Source organism: Vulpes lagopus, chromosome 8 (assembly GCF_018345385.1).
Source record: "Vulpes lagopus strain Blue_001 chromosome 8, ASM1834538v1, whole genome shotgun sequence".
NCBI classification, from domain to species: domain Eukaryota; kingdom Metazoa; phylum Chordata; class Mammalia; order Carnivora; family Canidae; genus Vulpes; species Vulpes lagopus.
This window is the reverse complement of record NC_054831.1, coordinates 14828204-14848078: the sequence shown is the minus strand read 5'-3', so window position 1 is coordinate 14848078 and position 19875 is coordinate 14828204. Positions and strand designations below refer to the sequence as shown.

The following is a 19875-nucleotide window of genomic DNA, read 5'->3' as shown; positions in this document are numbered from 1 at the left end:
AAAACTCCTAACTCTGGGAAACGAACTGGGGGTGGTGGAAGTGGAGGAGGGCAGGGGGTGGGGGTGACTGGGTGGTGGGCACTGAGGGGGGCACTTGACGGGATGAGCACTGGGTGTTATTCTGTATGTTGGCAAATCGAACACCAATAAAAAATAAATTTATTATTAAAAAAAGCTACTTAAAAAAAAAAACCACAGTGAGATATCACCTTACACCTGTCAGATTGGCTATAATCAAAAAGACAAGAAATAAGAAGTGTTGGCAAGGATGTGGAGAAAAAGAAACCCTGGTGTACTCCTAGTGGGAATGTAAATTGGTGCAGCCAGTGTGGAAAACAGTATAGGAATTCCTCAAAAACCTAAAAACAGAAATACCATAAGATCCAGAAATTCTACTACTGAGTATTTACACCCCCCCCAAAAAAAACCCAACAACCTGAAAATGCTAATTTGGAAAGATACATGCACCTCTATGTTTATAGCAGCATTACTTACAACAGCCAAGATATGGAAGGAGCTCAAGTGTCCATCAACAGATAAATGAGTAAAGATATAACACACTCACACAGACACACACACACACACATACACACACACACACACACAATGGACTATTATTCAGACATAAGAAAAAAGGAGATCTTGCTGTTTGCAACAACATGGATGGGCCTGGAAGGTATTATGCTAAGTAAAATAAGTCAGACAGAGAAAGACAAATACCATATGATTTCACTCATATGTGAAATCTACAAACCCAAAACAAACAAGTAACAACAACAAATAGGCAGGAACAGACTCATAAGTACAGAGAACAAACTGGTGGTTGCCAAAGGGGAGGGGGATGGAGACGGGCAAAAATGGGTGAAGGGAGGTGGGAAAATCAAGCTTCCAATTATGGAATGAATAAGTCACAGGGATAAAGGTGCATCATAGGGAATATAGTCAATGGTATTGTCATAGTATTGTATGGTGACAGATGGTGAGCGTAACATATAGACTTGTCAAATCGCTGTGTATGTTACACACCTGAGACTAATGTAATATTGTGTGTCAATTAAAATAATAATTTAAAAAAAAAACAGGTCTGTTGATTCCCAGCTAAGTACCACGATAAGCAAATTTTCCAAGGTCTTCTAACACTGAGATTAAAGACAAGAGATCAAAGTTAGATTATCATCTTAGATTATCCAAATATGCCAGCTATAGGCCCCTCCCAGTGCCTGTAGTATGTTAGGGAGCAAGGAGTGAGGGAAGGACCTAGGAAAGCTGTGAATGGAAAGTTCTACCCGCCTCAATACTCTCTAGCCCAAGTTTCAACTGCATGTAGGTATAAGCAAATTTTCTCTCTAAGGACATCATTTGAAGTTCTTTTACCAACGCGTAGCCATCAAAAACAGGCTGGGAAGAGATGATTTGATTACGTTGTGAATTAGAGTTTTACAAATATGCATTTAATTTAGAATTAATGGGATGAATTTTTTGTGAGTTAATTGAAAAAAATGATTATTAAACACAAATTCACTGATGTTTGACAAGTTGGTAGTAAATACCCATTTTGCACATGGCAGTTAATTCCCAATAAATATGTTTCTTTCAATAACCAGCTGGTTTTCATTTAACAAATAGATTGCTGTCTGGTGAAATGAGAATGGAGAATCAGGAAACCTTCATGGATAGCAGGGCTCAGCACCCCCTTGCCATCTGCCCAGTAGACTGTGTAGGTGAGAGAAGTCCCAGGACAGCCTCTGGGAGCCTGTCCCCCACCCCATCCCCAACACAATTCCAAGCAGCCAAGGGGCTGGTTGACAAAACCAGTAGGCTGTGTGTGTGATACCCTTTCTACCAGAAATCCCCTTCCTTCGCTGTCACCTGGGCAAACCTCTCAAACATCAAGCCTCACCTCAAAGACTGCTTCTCCAGAGTAGCCATCTCAGATGCCTTCAGGGTGGAGTTAGTCTCTCCCTCCTGAGTACTCTCACACCACCATGCATCTTTCAAACATTCATAGCATTGCATTAAAACCTGCAAATTCCTAACGGGCAGCCTCCTGGCATTCTAGCAATAGCAACTATAAAAACAACGACAATCTGGCAGAGGCTGCTCCTTTCCTTCCCATTATTTTTTTCTCTTTTATGTCTGTAACAGAGACTGGATTTTACCGAGGACAAGTACAAGACTCTGTCTTCCAGCCCGCCTTGCAGCCAGCTGTGACCATGTGATCAAGTTCTGACCCGTGAAATACACACCAAGTATTGACTTGAGAGATGAGATGGCTCTTTAGGGAACTGAGTTAGCTGAGAAGTGGCTTCTTTCATCTTCTTTCTGCTCTGCCCCTCACCCCACACACGCTGCTGTTGTTCACAATGTGGGTGTGACAACTAGAGCTCCAGCAGTCATACTGGAGGATGATGTGACTTTGAGGGTAAAAACCACATACTGAAGATATCAGGGCAAAAATACAGATGGTGGGACGCCTGAGTGGCTCAGTGGTTGAGCGTCTGCCTTTGGCTCGGGGCGTGATCCCAGGGTCCTGGGATCGAGTCCCATATCAGGCTCCCTTCAGGGAGCCTGCTTCTCTCTGCCTCTCTCTGTACCTCTCATGAATGAATAATAATTTTAAAAAATACAGATGGAGCCTGGGTCCCTAGTGACTTTTTGACACCACCATATCATTCTTCGACTGCCTGTCTCCCTACTGCTTTTACAGGAGAAAAAGTGAACCTGAGAGTTTTAAAGCCACCACTATTTAGTCACATGCAGTTGAACTTACTTCTAGCAAATACAAACAATAGCCAGAAACACTTATGAATGCCTACAAGTTTGTGGTTAAGTATTTATACTTATTCTAATCTCACACATACCACAATCCAGTGAGGTCGATATTTCTCTTACCTAGGTGAAAATAATGGGACCCACAGACATTAAGTAGTAAGTCCAAGGTCACAAAGCTAGTGATTGATCAAGTCTGAAATTGCATTTATGTCTGATTCCAGAGTTGGAAATCTTAACAAGCACAACCTCTCAAATGAACAAGCCAGTGACTATTCAGAGAATCCATCAGCCTGAAAATGTAGATTCTAGCTCAGCCTCTAAAGGTCCTTAGACAAATCATGTCACCTCTCTGTGACTCAGTTTCCTTACCAGTAAAATGACAATGTTGAGCACCCTCTATTTGTCAGGAATTCTGCTTAGCTTCTTACAGATATTAACTAAGTCCAATACTCGCAGCCACCCTACTGGAGGAATGCAATTACTGTTCTCACTTTATCAATGAGGAAATTGAAGCCAGCCCTGGAAGTTAAACAGCTTCCTCAAGGTAACAACCTTAGCAGGTGATGTATAAAAGGATAGATTTTGGACCCAAGTCCATCTGTCTGTCTGACTCTATGATTTACTCTCTGAAATCCTCCCAGGTTTCTCACAGATTCTGAGTATTCCTCTTGTACACACAAGGAAGTGGAAGGTTCAACTACTCAGTGATGGAGTGAAGATTCCAAACTAAGCCAGCTTAACACCAAAGTCAAATATTTTCCTGAGCTGTATGAGTGAAGGAAAATGTTGGACAAGTCAGTGTTTGAACACGGAGACTGTGCTGCATCCACAGGGCTCTGAGCCCAACTCTGGAAGTGCATGGGATCATGGCATTGTAGGAAAGGAAGAGTGAAGCGCAAGATTGTGAAATCCTCTCCACCCACACCTGAGCCTTCTGGAGCCTTCCAAAGAGACCCTGACGAGCTCACTGAGTGGCCCCAGGGGCCTCCACCACTGCTGTATCTGGAAGAGAGCCTAGCACTTAATAAGTACTTAGGGATTGTATTAGTTTCCTGTGGCTGCTGTAACAAATCACCACAAACCTGATGTCTTAACAACAGAAATTTATTTTCTCTCACTTCTGGAGGCTAGAAGTTTGAAATTCAGGGGTTGGGAGGGCCAGCCTCCTTTTGAAGCCTCAGGGGAAGAATCCTTCCTTGCCTCTTCCCAGCCGAAGCAATCCTTGGTGTCCCCTGGCTTATAGATGGACCACTCTGATCTCTGCCTCCCTGTTCACATAATATTCTTACTGTGTGCATCTCTGTCTATCCTTATAGGTTCTCATAAGGACACCAGCCATTGGGGTAGGGTCCACCCTAATCCAGCATGACCTCATCTTAACTTAATTACATTTCAGAGACCCTATTTCTAAATAAGGTGACATTCACAGATACCCCAGTGAGCATGTCAACATATCTTTTTGGAAGACCTTACAGGTTCTCATAAGGACACCAGTCATTGGGGTAGGGTCCACCCTAATCCAGCATGACCTCATCTTAACTTAATTACATTTCAGAGACCCTCTTTCTAAATAAGGTGACATTCACAGATACCCAGTGAGCATGTCAACATATCTTTTTGGAAGACACAATTCAACCAGCTACAGGAAATACTTTCTGAATTTAATTGAATATGCTGATTCTCTGCAAGGGATTCATTTCCCTGTAAGAAATCATGAGTGGGGCTAGTCTTAGTGCTGATATGTGAAAGTCTCACACAAAAAAAAGTTAGTGTCTGTCTGTGTCTGTGTATCTGTGCATGTCTGTGTGTGTGTCGGTATGTTTATATGTGTCTCTATGTGTGTATGTGTGTCTGTGTATCTGTGTGTGTCTGTGAGTGTGTTCCTTGAAGCCTCCCATTATGTTGCATTCTACCCTTAGACATTAATTCCTTGGGTAGTCCCCTAAGAGGCTAACCATTAAGTTAACTGTCATTCACCTGGAACTTGAATTCATCAGGGTGCATTTGTAGAGTGAAGGGCACTGAGAAGATGGCAAATGTGATAGGGTAAACCAAAGGAAGCCTGCTGGCCCTGGTAATACAAGTCCAGATAGATCCGTAGTAGGTACTCGGGAGATAGTACAGGTAGGAGGAGTGACATCTAATAAGGAAAGGGGGAGAGACCTATTTCCCAGGGTGAGTGGTTGAGCTTAGTGACTTTTAAGATACTAAAATCTTTTTGACATGTGAGGCTCTAATTCTTGATCTTCCCATGGTTCTGGGAAAGAGTTGTGTCGGGCTCCTAGTCAATGAGACAAGGGTTCTAGTCCCACCCTTTCTTCCTGGCAGCGGAGAGACCTTACGAGAGTCACTGCGCCCACCCGCTATCAGTGAAATGACAGTCTTGGGCATGGTCGGCCAGGTCTTTCTCAGGGCTGGGCAGATTTCCAGACTGTCTCACCCTGATCCACCTGGGCAAGTGCAGGTCCTGTGGCTACAGTGTATTTATTCCCCATTACCCACTTAGGAAAGTGGCTCTGAAGTAGCAGCTTCTCTGAGAGGGAGATGGAGAGAGAAGAAAAAGGAAAACAAAACAACAAGAGAAAATGATCATAGAAGTGAAGCCTCAGAAATTCGCTTTCAGTTGTGGGGATAGCGGAGCAGTAAAGGGGCCTCCATCAGGAGAATGGCTCTCGGCAGACAGAGAGGAAGTGGTCCAAATTAACCCTGATAGCAAACTTAGCTCTCCACACTGCAGAGTATACATCCAGAGTGAAAGCCATTTGAAGATTGTCTGCCACCAAATCAAACTGTTCACTTCCCATTAACAGCCCATCACATGCAGTAGGTATTCTTGGCCTGTGCTATTATGCCTCTGGGTTATTGTTTTAAATTTGAGTCATTACAACAAATTACTGTACTTAGCCCTTCTCAAGGAGCTCAGAGGACTTATTGTCACTCAGATATCCTCCTCTCCTGCCTCTCCTAAAGCTTTGCTGCCAAAAGCAGAGGATAGCCATTCCTATCCAGATGCTTCTGGGCACTCCAGACCTTGGGGTGGGCTCCGAGGGTTGCCCCTGGGCACACTCATTACACATCTTGGTTCGCGGTGTTTAAGCCAAACCGTCTTTGCTCTGTCCTTTGGGAGAGAAGGCACTAGAAGCCAAAAGAGTGAAAAATAAATAAATAAACAAAAAATCTGCCTCATACAGAGTCTACTCCGTGTGCCAAGCACTGAGTTAAGCAATGACCTGCAAGAACTTAAAAAGTAAGCAGCCTGGGATGGATGCTCTGGTTCTCTTTGAGCTTGCAAAGCTCTGAGCTTCCATGTATAGGCTGGGGGAAAAGGGGAGAGGTGGGGAGAAACAGGGAGCTATAGTCTGGAAGTGGACTCCCACTAGCAGGCTAAGGCTCCACCTTGAGGCCATGCCCAGGCATGCAGTGAGAAAGCCCTCTCTGGGACCTGTCACTAGAGTCCTGAGACAGTCGGCATTGCAAAGTGCAGGCAGGCAGGTGATGTTCTGCAGCAGGTGCTGGTGGTAGGGTCCATAAGCCTCCCCATCTCCCCCAAAGACTAGAAAATGAGTCAGTGTTCTTGGTCTTGAAATATTATGAAGGCATCTTCCAGTCTTCAGGGTGAACCCTTTGTTGGACTTTGTACATATATATGTATTACCAATTCCAAAAGTACTTCCCCTCACATAGATTAAACACTAAATTTGTTGTCTCAACAAATGCTGTTTACAAATAATGGTAACTGACATGGAGAAATTTACTTTCTTTTTTTTTAAGATTTTGTTTATTTATTCATGAGAGACACACAGAGAGAGAGAGGCAGAGACACAGGCAGAGGGAGAAGCAGGCTCCATGCAGGGAACCCGACGGGGGACTCGATCCCGGGTCTCCAGATCACGCCCTGGGCTGAAAGTGGTGCTAAACCACTGAGCCACCCGGGCCTCCCAGGAATTTACCTTCTAATAGGAGCTTTTCCACTTTTCCCCAAGAATTTACTTAGCTCTTACTGTCAGGTGTCTTCTACACAATATAAAAATATATCATCTTAAAACTCCTGGAAGTCAGTGCTATGATTATCCTCATCTTACATATAAGGACACTGAGGCACACAGAGGCTAAAAAATTGGCCCATGGTCACATAACTACTAGGTGGTAGACCTGGGATTTCAACCCAGGCCGTTTGCTTTCCAAGTCTGTGTGTTTAACTACTATTTCATGCCCCTGTATTCATTATCATAAACTGGTGAAACCCAAGTGATCATTCTTTCCCTCCCTCATTCTGCACAGTGAGCTTTTTTCCATTTTTTCTCCCATCTCACAGTATGTAAGAGCCTCGCTGAGCTCCTGAGGGTATTTGAGACCACACAGGGCTCTGTAAACTGTAAAGTGCTTTGTAAGCTGTAAAGTGCTAAAAAGTAAAGGTATTCATCACTACATGTCAACTTAACACATTTCAGCATTGCTTCTGAAACAGAGAGGCTTTATCTCAGAAAAAGAATTCCTTATTCCTCGTCTTCTGCTGGTTTATCCCATATGTCTTTTCTTTATAACTGGAGTATGTCCACTTTTTCTTTTCCCTAATCTCTGAAAAATAGCTCCAAAAGTGGTTCTCTAGGGAGTGTTTAGAGCTCTCCAAGGTGCTACATCCCCTTCTCTCCATGCCCTTTTCCTAGGCAGACACAGTTTCCTGTACTCTGATACTTTTTATATCTCTCGCCAGAAGCTTGTTAAATATGCTCTGCATGCATCTCTGCTTTGCCATTCCCCAGCCACCCCCAGAAATCCAGTCTAAGAATCAGTATCCAAAAATTATTCTTTTGTCTGTTCTGCAGCTTTCCTTATGCATTTTTAATCTCTCTCCCTTTCCCTGTCCCACATTTCTGGACTATAGCAGTTAGGATGGCATCTTGCAGCACCATATGCTAGGGGCAGGAGACTGGTGATTTGGTCATCACCATTGAGCAAAGCTCCTTCCCCTTACACCAAGCAAGCTGGGACAGTTAGGCTGACGGTTTGGGGGTCTTTCTTAAACCTAATATTCTATTCTTTGGGGTTCTATGATCTCACAGAGCATTAAACATTTGCTTTAATAGGTCTCAAAATTCTGTGACAGATTTTTGGTCAAGTTGTTTCCATTAGAGAGTACTGATTTTAAAAACTAATACCTTAAAACTGCCACACATGCACCAAAAAAAATGGTCCACAAAACATTCTTCTTTCCTTCTGAAGGTTTTACGATGCATTGTTATCATTACCCAATCTTTTACTATTAAACTTAAATGGCCAATTGACACAAACAGCTCTGAGACCATTCTTTCACCGCTGATTAAGACTGGGGTGGCAGGTATTGGGGATAATACTCATTTAGCCTTCTGAGCTTTCTGGGCAGACTTGGTGACTTTGCCAGCTCCAGCTGCCTTCTTGTCCACTGCTTTGATGACACCCACAGCAACCGTCTGTCTCATGTCACGAACAGCAAAACGGCCCAGAGGAGGATAGTCAGAGAAGTTCTCAAAACACATAGGTTTGCCAGGAACCATATCAACAATATTAGCATCCCCAGATTTCAAGAACTTGGGACCATCTTTCAGCTTTTTTCCAGAATGACAATCTATCTTCTCCTTCAGCTCAGCAAACTTGCAAGCAATGTGAGCTGTGTGACAATCCAGCACAGGTGCATATCTAGCACTGATTTGGCCTGGATGTTTCAGGATAATCACCTGAGCCGTGAAGCCAGCTGCTTCCATTGGTGGGTCATTTTTGCTGTCACCAGTCACATCTCCACGATGAACATCTTTGACAGATACGTTCTTGACATTGAAGCCCACATTGTCCCCAGGAAGAGCCTCACTCAAAGCTTCATGGTGCATTTCAACAGACTTGACTTCAGTTGTAACACTGGCTGGAGCAAAGGTGACCACCGTGCCAGGCTTAAGAACACCAGTCTCCACTCGACCCACTGGGACAGTACCAATACCACCAATTTTGTAGACGTCCCGGAGAGGCTGACGCAAGGGCTTATAGTTGGACAAGTTGGTGGCAGAATGCAATCCAGGGCTTCAAGCAGTGTGGTTCCGCTGGCATTCCCATCTTTACGGGTGACTTTTCATCCTTTGAACCAAGGCATGTTAGCACTTGGCTCCAGCATGTTGTCACCATTCCAACCAGAAATTGGCACAAATGCTACTGTGTCGGGGTTGTAGCCAATTTTCTTAATGTAGGTGCTGACTTCCCTAACGATTTCCTCATATCTCTTCTGGCTGTAGGGTGGTTCAGTGGAATCCATTGTGTTAACACCAACAATTAGTTGTTTTACACCCAGTGTGTAAGCCAGAAGGGCATGCTCATGGGTCTGCCCATTCTTGGAGACACCTGCTTCAAATTCACCAACACCAGCAGCAACAATCAGGACAGCACAGTCAGCCTGAGATGTGCCTGTAATCATGTTTTTGATAAAGTCTCTGTGTCCTGGGGCATCAATGATGGTCACATAATACTTGCTAATCTTGAATTTCCACAGGGAGATATCAATGGTGATACCACGTTCACGTTCAGCTTTCGGTTTATCCAAGACCCAGGCACACTTGAAGGAGCCTTTTCCCATCTCAGCAGCCTCTTTCTCAAATTTTTCAGTAACTCTTTTGTCGATCCCACCACATTTGTAGATCAGATGGCCAGTAGTGGTAGACTTGCCTGAATCTACGTGTCCAATGACGACGATGTTGATGTGAGTCATTTCCTTTCCCATTTTGGTTTAGGTTTAGTGATGGTTTTCACAATACCTGTGTTCTGGCGGCAAACCTGTTGTGAAAAAGCTGTGATCTCACAGACCAAAAGTACATTGCTTTCCAGTCTCCTCCAAAGTGCCATGAACCTGGTTTCCAGGATCCTTTCCAGAAGATTCATCTGTTCTTATCAGTGCTCCACAACCGATGTCCTACAAAATTGCATTCTACAACATGTTACCATGTGTGCAGCAAGAAATGTACTCCTTATTGAAATAACTTTGGGAAATGTTGGTAGAAGAAAGGCAGTATTGGGGCACTTGGGTGGCAAAGTAAATTAAGCATCTGACTCTTGGTTTTGGCTCAGGTCATGATCTCAGGGCCATGGGATAGAGCCCCGCATCTGGCCTGGCACTCACTGTAAAGTCTGCTTGATTCTCTCTCCCTCTCCTCTGCCCTTCCTGCTCATGCTCACTCACATGTGCTCTCTCTCTCTCTCTGAGATAAATCAATAAATATTTTTTCTTTTTTTAAATGGCAGTGCTTCATCTATAAACATATCTTAACACCCCAAAAGGATCTGGTGGAGTGGTATGGCCCCAGATTTTGTGACCATAATTTTGGAGAAATCCTATTCGCATTTGCCAGAAGGAGAGTCTCTTAGACACAATAGTCTTAAAAATTGTTAGGATCACACTCCCACATCATTGGTTATCTCTTTTCCCTCCCCTCTTACCAGAAAACGCTCTGGTTCCCCAGTTGCACACTGACCCATTAGCCCTCAGGTCAAAGACATCTGACCTAACTCCTTAACTTTAAGGAGTTAAGACCAGATACTTCCCCTGGATCAGGCAATCCCGGAAATTCACCACCAAAGGAGGCAGATAATTCCAACAAAAGAGGCACATAGATCGTTATCTAGTAACACACTCTTTCAAAGCTATTCCCATAGATGCTACAGCCACTTTTTCTCCAACCACTGTGAAAGAAGATGTCAACATAAAACTGTGGATACACTTTTCTGATTCTATAACATCTACACATGTGCACACACACACACACACACAGGACTTTCAGAGTGCAGTTAGCTCCTTGAGAAAGGCAGAGAAATGTTGAATGAGACAGGTGGCCACCTCGGAGCTGCCTGAAAACTAAAGGACAATTTGAAGTCTAGAAGAAAAAAAAATGGCTTTTGTCACAGAAATATGCAGGTGGATATGGAGTCATTTACTTAAAAACACCTGCTTTAAAAACATCTCTTGGGAAGAACTTCCATCTATATTAGAATTCATAAAACAAAAACATTCTGAATGTGTTATTAAAATGTTAACATCAGAAACTGTATGAGAGAAACCAGAGAGACTCGGGTTACCCAAAGAGCTTCAAAGGAGGGAAATCCCTGAGCAATTATAAACCTCGATAAGCTTTTATTTTTATATATAAAAATACAGCAATGGTTAGAAGATCATAGATACCCAGTTTCAGATTGTTGGGAAGAATTATGGGCTCAAGTGGTAATAGGAGAAAGACAGGGGAATGCAGAAAGAAAATGAACATGAGCTGAGAAGTCCTGCACATGTGCCAGGAAACCAAAGGGGCGATGTTATGCCACCCTGCCATAACCCTGCAAGTCAGGTAGGCCAGACCTGTGTTACTAAATGCAGAAATCCAGCCCCTGAGAGGCTAAGTTGCCCATTTCCATGATGAATATCTGACTCCAGAAGAAGCATGCTGCCTGCCTTTTCTATGCCAGCCAGCAGGAAAGGACTGTTTGAAGCCAAGTGGAACAGTCTCTGCTCCAGCCTGACTCCCTGAGTGGCATACTCAAAGCATTAAAGTCTAGGATGATGGCCACCTTCTGGAACAAGGGCCTACATGTGGGAAGTGAACAGTGAGTCTCAGGTTTCTTCAATATGTATTCATGTTGATTCTGCATAAGTCAAAATCAAGGGGGAAGACAATTGTTCCAGACCCTCATCTCTGAAACCTTTTAGCACAGAAAAGAGAATATGGGCTTTGAAGCCTGATAAACTTGGGTATGAGCAACTCTGTCATAACTGGCTAGGTGTGGTTAAGATTTAATATTAGTAATAATAATTAACTTTTGTTTAGCACAAGTTCTTTATGTGTCAATTTGTTTTCTACATCTTTTGCATGTACAAACACATTTAACTTCTGACAGTAAGCCCCTAATAAGAGTTTTCTTATACTCATTTTACATATAAGGAGACTGGGGTGCAAAGTTGTTAGATGACTTCCCCAATGCTGTATGGATAATTAGTATTGGAGCTAGAGTTTGAAGCCAGGCAGCTGAAACCCAGAGCCTGTGCACCTATGTACTATGTACCACCAGATGAGATAATGTTGGGGCAGTACCCAGCACAGGGCCAGGCCCTTGGTGTTAGATATATTAGGGGTCTTTCACACTCTCCCTTAATTCTCCCTTTTCAGATTTGCCTGCCTTTATCTTGAGAGGTTAGGGCAGGAGTTAACTTTGATCTATGAAAACCTGAATCAAATGCTTATGAGGAGAAATCTGGTCTAAGAATCTTTATTACAATTCTGTTAGAATCTGGCCACAGCTATATACATCTGTCTAAGAAGCATGACAGCTCAGGATGGGAAGAAAACTTGGAGATTATCTAGTCCATTCTGACAGTCGTCAGTTATGGAAACAAAGGTCCAAGGAGAACAAGCAACCCACTCCACTCCCCACATCTTGTTTAGCATTGAAGCAAATCATAACAGCACAGGGTATTGGAGGGTTCTTAACATGGTTCCTGTGGAGAAGACACAGGCAGGGGGAGTTGGAAGATGGGCCTTTTCTGGTATTTTAGGAGCTAAACTAATTCTCAGCCCAGAATTCAGTTGTGAAGGATAGCTTCCTCCAACAGGTTTAACAAAGATGGCAAGTGAATGGGTTCCAGACACCCTGCTGACCACTGCTTTTCTACCCCACACCATAGCTCCAAAGTAGAGTCACGTATGTGACTTACTGTCCATGGTCTCAGAGTCATTAAAGGTAAACTCACCAGACTCTAAAAAACATTCTCACTCAGCACCAGCTTGTTCCAATAGTATATAAGTGAAGTTAAAACTATGAATGTCTATTGAGGCCCTGAGACCCATAAAATACTTAACACACATATATACCTTTTATTTGAAATGAATGTAAAAGATAAGAAGATACAACTATGTCTAGAAATGCATATAGGGTCAAGGGGCCAAACAAAGGTCAGTCACACACACACACACACACACACACACACAAATCCTTCAACTTTTGTAACAACAACAACAACACTATAATTAATACCCCAGCCAAGGGCTCCAGAAGATAAGAATTTTGAATAAAAACATGATCAGTTAGAAAAAAACACTTAATTAGATGGTAATGTCCATATCAATTGGAAAACAAGAGACCAACCAAAAATAAATCCATTAAGTATTAGTATTTCTGGCTTCCTCATCAGTCTTGTCTTTCTCTAATGAATTTGTGATGTCTTTTAAATTTTATGGGTCCATGTTATTCATGTCCTTTCTATACCAAGCAAGTAGAATAGCAACCAGTAATGTTAGGGCCAAGCATGTTATGAATAATATACTACCCTCTCCCTATATTATCAGAGAATTCTAAGAATTCAAGAGATAAATGACTCATTCAAGATCACACATCTGATGGCAGATCTAAACTAGAGCTTATAATAAGGGTCTTTCCCCTCCATCTCTCTGCCTCACATATTTACCCAAGTTATTGTTCTACTTTCCTGGATGTATGTAGTCATCTCTCTCTCTCTCTCTCTCTCTCTCTCTCTCTGACATTCAGATGGATATAATTCCACTGGACAGGTTCCCAATTGACAGCTTGGGCTGGTCAGCCCCAGTAATTCGTGTATCTACAACATTGCAAATGCACAAACCAGATACGTGGTGAAGGGCCCCAGATTTTAATTATATCTTATTTCACAGCTGCAGTCAATTCCTGCTACAGCTTAATAACCAGGTTGCACGAGCCGTGAACACTTTTTGTTGTTAATTTTGCTCAGGAAAATTGAGTTTTTACTACCATTTTGGCAGAAATGCTTATCATAACAATTATGATAAAGTGATGAGGATTGGAAACATCTGCAGGAATGAACTTGGAGACAGAAGGATGTCAGTTAGTCTGGATATGCAGAAAAAAAAAAAAAGAAAAAACGAGTTGTTGAAAATCTGGGTTATGGCTCTGTCACCTGCTAGCTAAGACCAACAGGATACTTAAGGGGCCCAGGAGTGTCCCTACCTTACTACTAGGATGCCTTTGATAGCATGGACTGACTCTATTGCAGTATCCACTTCCTGCTACAGCTTTGGGGGAGATTTGAAATGAGGAGGTGAAAGAGCAGCCTGGGCTTAAAACAAAGAACCTTAGAGAATACTTCATCCTGCAGATGAGAAAACAGATCACAGAAGGAATGTCCCAAGGTCAATAAATGATATCTGAGCCTTCTAGCCCCCATGTCACAGCTCCTTCTCTTATATCTAAGATAAGCCAAATCGAGGCTTAAGTGAGCAAATGACTGGGATACCTTGAAATCCCTGGGAAGAGGGATCAAGTTGTCTGCTGGTCAGAGACAGGATAAATGTACAAATCCCAAGAAATGTGTCACCATCTGTGGCATTGTTTGGGAATCAGGGCATAGTCTGTACCAGGAATGCAGGTTATTGGTGTCAAAGAAGAATCTTGAGTGCCACCAACCTGGAGCAATGAGAAAAATAAATGCAATTATGCCAAATCCCATGGTTGCCTGTGGTGGCTTATTCCTGAGCAAATTTGGGGTATCTTTTTATTTCATGACTGATACTATTAAAGAGGTTCATGAGAAGAAAATCTATTTTTCTCCTCATTAAAGGCATCCAATGGCTCTCACTAGAAGTTATTTAGTGCTACCCAGTCAATTTTAAGACTGAAATACCAGACTTTCTCAATTCTTAGACACTGTCAATTGGTAAGGTACACCATCAATTTAGTAAGAGCTTATGGGAAAGAAAACCAGCACTACAATAAACATATACATCCATCATGGGACACAACCTTATTTCAGAAATGTGAAAATAAGAAAAAGTATTCACTTTACTGAATAATCAAGGATATACTATGTATAGTAGTCACGTGTCTTGATCTGAAATAGGTTATTAGGAGATGAGGTAGAGAAAAGAGGAAAGATCAACTCTGGGAAGACCATGGAAAAGTCTAGATAAAAGAAGACACTTGGAATTTATTTGGTAGCACTGGAAATGAAAAAAAAAGGACTGAATGGGTGTGTTATGCTCCTATCACTGTACAACAGATGACCACTTACTAAATTGATGGTGTACCTTACCAATTATCTTATAGTTCTATAAATCAGAAGTCTAGACAGAACTTAGCTGGGGTCTCTGGTCAGGCTACCACAAAGCTGAGATCAAGGTATCAGCTGATCAGCTGGGACTGGGGTCTCATATGAGACTCAAAGTTTTCTTCCAGGCTCACTTGGTTGTTGGCAAAATTCATTTCCTTGCAACTGTGAAACTCGTGGAGATTGCATCTTTGAGGCCAGCAGGAGACTCTCCATCCAGGTTTGTTAAGATGGAGTGTTATATAAGCTAATAATCACAGTAATGACTATCTCATCATAATCACAGTTCCTAAGCATTCTCAAGGAGAGAGGATCACTTAGGGCTGATGTTTTAAGGGCAAGAATCTTGGGGGTCATCTCATAACTCTGATGATTGCAGTAGGAGAGTTACAAGGATCAAAGAATCAACAAGACTTTGCTGGTAAAAGAGGGAAGTGCAGCACTAGTCTTGATAATTAGAATATCTTACGGACATATAAGGGGCATTAATATTTTGAAGCAATTTACGTCATTTGCCTAAGGTCAACATGGTGCATCACTGGCCTAGCCAAAGCTAGGATTGTAAATTGTTTCCTGCCTATTGTACTCAAAACCACTTCTTCTACACCATTCTGAATCATTGCTGTGGATTTTACTGAGAAATACTTCTATCTATGAAGCCTTTCTTTTCCTTTGGGCAACTCTAATCCAGGCATGGCTAGACCACAGAGACCACACCCTCTGGAGCCCATGAAAACTCTGGGCTCTGGTTTGGGTCTACATTTTCCTGCTACTCTTATGCCGGTCATGCTGGAAAGCACAATTCCCTTTCTGAATTAGAAGTCCCTGGCTTGATGACATATAGCAAATCCTTATCTCCAAATACCAGCTTTAGACGGCGAGTGCAAAGAGCATGACTTGACTTAGAAGATGTTATGACAGTAATGATGAGGCCAAAACCCTAGTATATTTTTGATAGAGTTACTGTTACCATTTCCCATAGAGAGAACCTCATTAGGGGGTTTAGTGCATGACGTATGGACCACTAACTTCCTTAAACTAGAAGGATGTGCAGAGTGCTCTGGATGGCAGGAATCAATTGACAGACAAAAAATATCACTTATGTTTGGTCTCTGGACATTTACAGACACATGCACCCACACAGGCATACAGGAACACATCCATGCATATATGGGTCCCAGTCAAGCCACCTGAATATTGATTTGTGAATAATGAGTTATTGGAAGAACTGTACCCTCCCTATCTTGTACAACCATCTGAGCTCCAAATTGCAACAATTTTTATCAACTCATTAAATGCACATCACCTAAATAAATCTTTCATAAAGGGGATTCAAACTATGTTAACAGTAAAATCTCTGTGGTGATCAAAACATAACATTAAAAATATGAAGGATAGAGGAAGAAGATGAAACGATCACCTTCTTCCCTTTGGCTTCCTGCTGCTCTGGACTCAGAAATGAGAGAAAGACACTTAATTTTCCTGGGTCTAAGTTAGCTCACCTTTAAAATAGGAGTGTCTAATAGAATAGTGAGATGAGTTTTGAAATGAGACTAATTTATTCTGCTGTGTATTAATACCAAGACTTAAAGAAAATTACTTAATCTGTCAGAACCTCAATTTCCTCAACTATGATAAATAAAAAGTGCTTAAATCATAAAACTGTGACAATTATTTATGCTAATGTACGTGGAAAAAAATAGCACAGAGCATGGCATATGGCAGGCGTTCAATACATGCTAGTTTTTCCTATCCACACTCAGGATCCATTCCTACCCCTTACTTTTCCTCTTAATATTCTATAATCATCAATCTTCCTTTCAACAGTTAAGTCATTCAAAGTATTAAAGCTCCATGAAAAACTTTACCTTAGCATTTCTGACAGTCTGTATGTGGTACCCTGACATTCTCCCACTTCTGATTCCCTCTGTTAGGATTATCTAAGAAAAAAATACAAATGCATGGGTACTTATTTGTCAGCATCAAGATAGATGCTCTTTCTGGGAAGTTCTTTTCACTTTCTGGTGAAGACCTTAGACATCCCCTCCCACTGGTGACATTCATTGAGCAGGAGTAAACAGCATACTGTCATGCAAGGTTGAGGCAATGGCTTCTACAAGGATGAGCATTTAACAACTTAAATACACATATCTGTCTTGACTATTGAGGATGATCTTGAAATGCTCTGAGTTACGTTGTCAAGGCAAAATTAAATCCTACTTCCTAGCCTGTGTGACAGGAACAGAAAAGAAAAAGTAAACATATGGCCAAGGGTCCTGAAAAGAGATTCAATTATATAAATCATAGAATTAGTATGCTTTATGAGCTATTTACTGCTGGCCTTTGAGAATAATTGATAGCATAAGCTGTAGGGATACCATTAAGGATATCAGAAAGATCTTTACAGGGATTTAATAGTCTTGACTCCTGGCATGCTTTCCCCATTCCCAGATTCCTCGTGATGCTAAAATAATAAAGGGGCATTATTACAGTGGGGCTTCTTTCGTTTTCTCTTTAGTTTAAAGGTCCTTGTGTAGTTCATCTATCTGTAACAACTACCACAAGTTAGACTGCTATTTACTGGGACAAGATATCCTGGGAATTTGGGAAACAAATTCCTCAGTCTCAAAATTAATCCACTGTCAACTTTCCGATCATATAAAACCTTTATATAAGAGATTTATTCTTTGGGCTTAAGGAATAACATATATAAATTAGTAGCAGTCATTACCATCTTAGCATGATTTATCATATCACTTCGCAGAGTCAAGTAGCCAAATACAGGACCTGTGTGTTCAGTATGAGACAAAGCATGTTTTGCAGAAAATAATTAGCCTTGGAAATTGATCTGGAGCAAAAGGACAGCTATCTGCAAAGAACAAGTCAGGATCCACAATTATAGAGGGGAAGGAGTCTGAAAACCCAGCACTCAGTTCTACAGAAGAAAAATGGCACTATACTCCAGGCTAAAAGGGGAAAGACTATGGCCTGAAGCTAATCTTTTATTTGTGATTTGTCCTAGGGCTGCCTATACCCTGATGCTATCCAAGGTTCTGAAGCCTTTTTGTTGTTTGTATGCCAAATGTTATCCCCTTCTTCCTTCTCTTTGTCTCCCTTTACTCCACCTGTTGTACAGTAACTGTTAACATTTAATGACCACTCACAAAATGAATGATGCATACTGCATCGTTAACTCACTGACCAATGCATAAATACACTGAATCCAAAAACGTCTAGTCTGTGCTTTGTGGACACACATATCATCATCAGGTCCTGAATTTAGCAACTCAGCATTTCCTTTACCCTTTTATCCACTCTTCCATTCATCCATTTAATATTTATTAAGCTCCCAGTATTAGGCAAAATGCGTGGAAAGGAGTAAATGGCCCTTACCTCTGTCTCTGTAACAGAGTCAGGAAACAGTAGAAAAATCATTTGGGGACTTCTTCCATATCCAGTTGAGAGAGATATGGAAGAGAATTATGGAACTAAATCTTACTGGAATAAAAATTCTAACTCAATTCAAGGAATTTATAAAAATGTTTGAAATATTTAAAATTTAATCATATAAGAACAAAAACATCTGCACGAGAAAGGAACACAATATACAAAGTTAAAAAGCAAGCGACATACTTGGAAATATAATTGAAGCACATATAAAAGATATATACAATGCAATAGAAAAGAAGATAAAGTTCACAAATTATATTTTCCAGAAAAAAACAACTCTTCGGCATGGGAATGAATGTTCAACCTCCCTCCTAATATAAGAGATACATGTTTAAGTTACACTAAGATACCATTTTCATCTATCAGATTGGTAAAAATCTGGAAGTTTTGAAAAACATTAGGATAGAAAACTGTAGGGAAATACGTACTCTCATAAGATGTCAGGGGTGGGGGCTAAATTACAATCTCTGCAGAGAGTAATTTGGCAATATCTATCAACTTTACAAATGCACACAATAATTGACCCAATAACCTCTTTTTAAAAATTTATCTTATAGATATTTCCACACACATGGGAAATGATATATGCATATGATTATTTGCTACAGCATTTTTGTTGGTGGAAAAAGGATTGGAAATGAATATCCTTCAATGGAGATTTAGCACTGCTTATAGTAGAATATTATACTGGTATAAAAATAAAAAGAAGGGTCTGTATATACTGATATATAATAATCTCTAAAATATATTTCAAGTGAAATGACAATATAAATAACTACCCAGAAAGAATGCAGCAAATGGTAAGAAAGATTATTTATATATATTTGCTTATAGGGGATCCCTGGGTGGCGCAGCGGTTTAGCGCCTGCCTTTGGCCCAGGGCGCGATCCTGGAGACCCGGGATCGAATCCCACGTCGGGCTCCCGGTGCATGGAGCCTGCTTCTCCCTCTGCCTGTGTCTCTGCCTCTCTCTCTCTCTCTCTCTCTCTCTCTCTCTCTCACTGTGTGCCTATCATAAATAAATAAAATTAAATTAAAAAAAATTTATATATATTTGCTTATAGACTCGAAATATATTTCTGAAAAGATAAGAAGCTGATAAACACTGGTTGTCTCTGGGAAGCTAAAGTTAAGGATGTAGGAGAAACTTCCTCTTGTGAACTTTTAAGCTTTTTGATGTTTGAGTCTTGTGAATACATTACGTACTTAAAAAATTGAGATTTTTTAAAATCAAACTTATCTTAGAAGGTGATTGTCATTTCTATGACTTCAGTATTGATTCCTCCCTCATCTAACTGTTCTTGCTTTTAGTGTTTGCACTACCTATGTATCGTCATAATGATAAGCTTCTCTGCTAAGTGCTACATAATACTATTTAAACATATATAATATCAATAAACGAGTTGTGAAATTGAGTGATTTTATATTTCCTTTTTTCACATGAGTATATTCTGTCTTTGGAGATTTTTCCCTGAGTAGCATATGAAAAAAAAAAAAATTAACAGTCATCAAATAACTTCCCTGCCCCCAAGTCTGCTTTGATGTCCAACCTAATC

General features: G+C 41.2%; 1 pseudogene; it reads right to left on the bottom strand.

Annotated features, from left to right (window-relative positions):
* Positions 1-19875, bottom strand: part of LOC121497655 — a 51471-nt pseudogene that overhangs the window by 8280 nt on the left and 23316 nt on the right.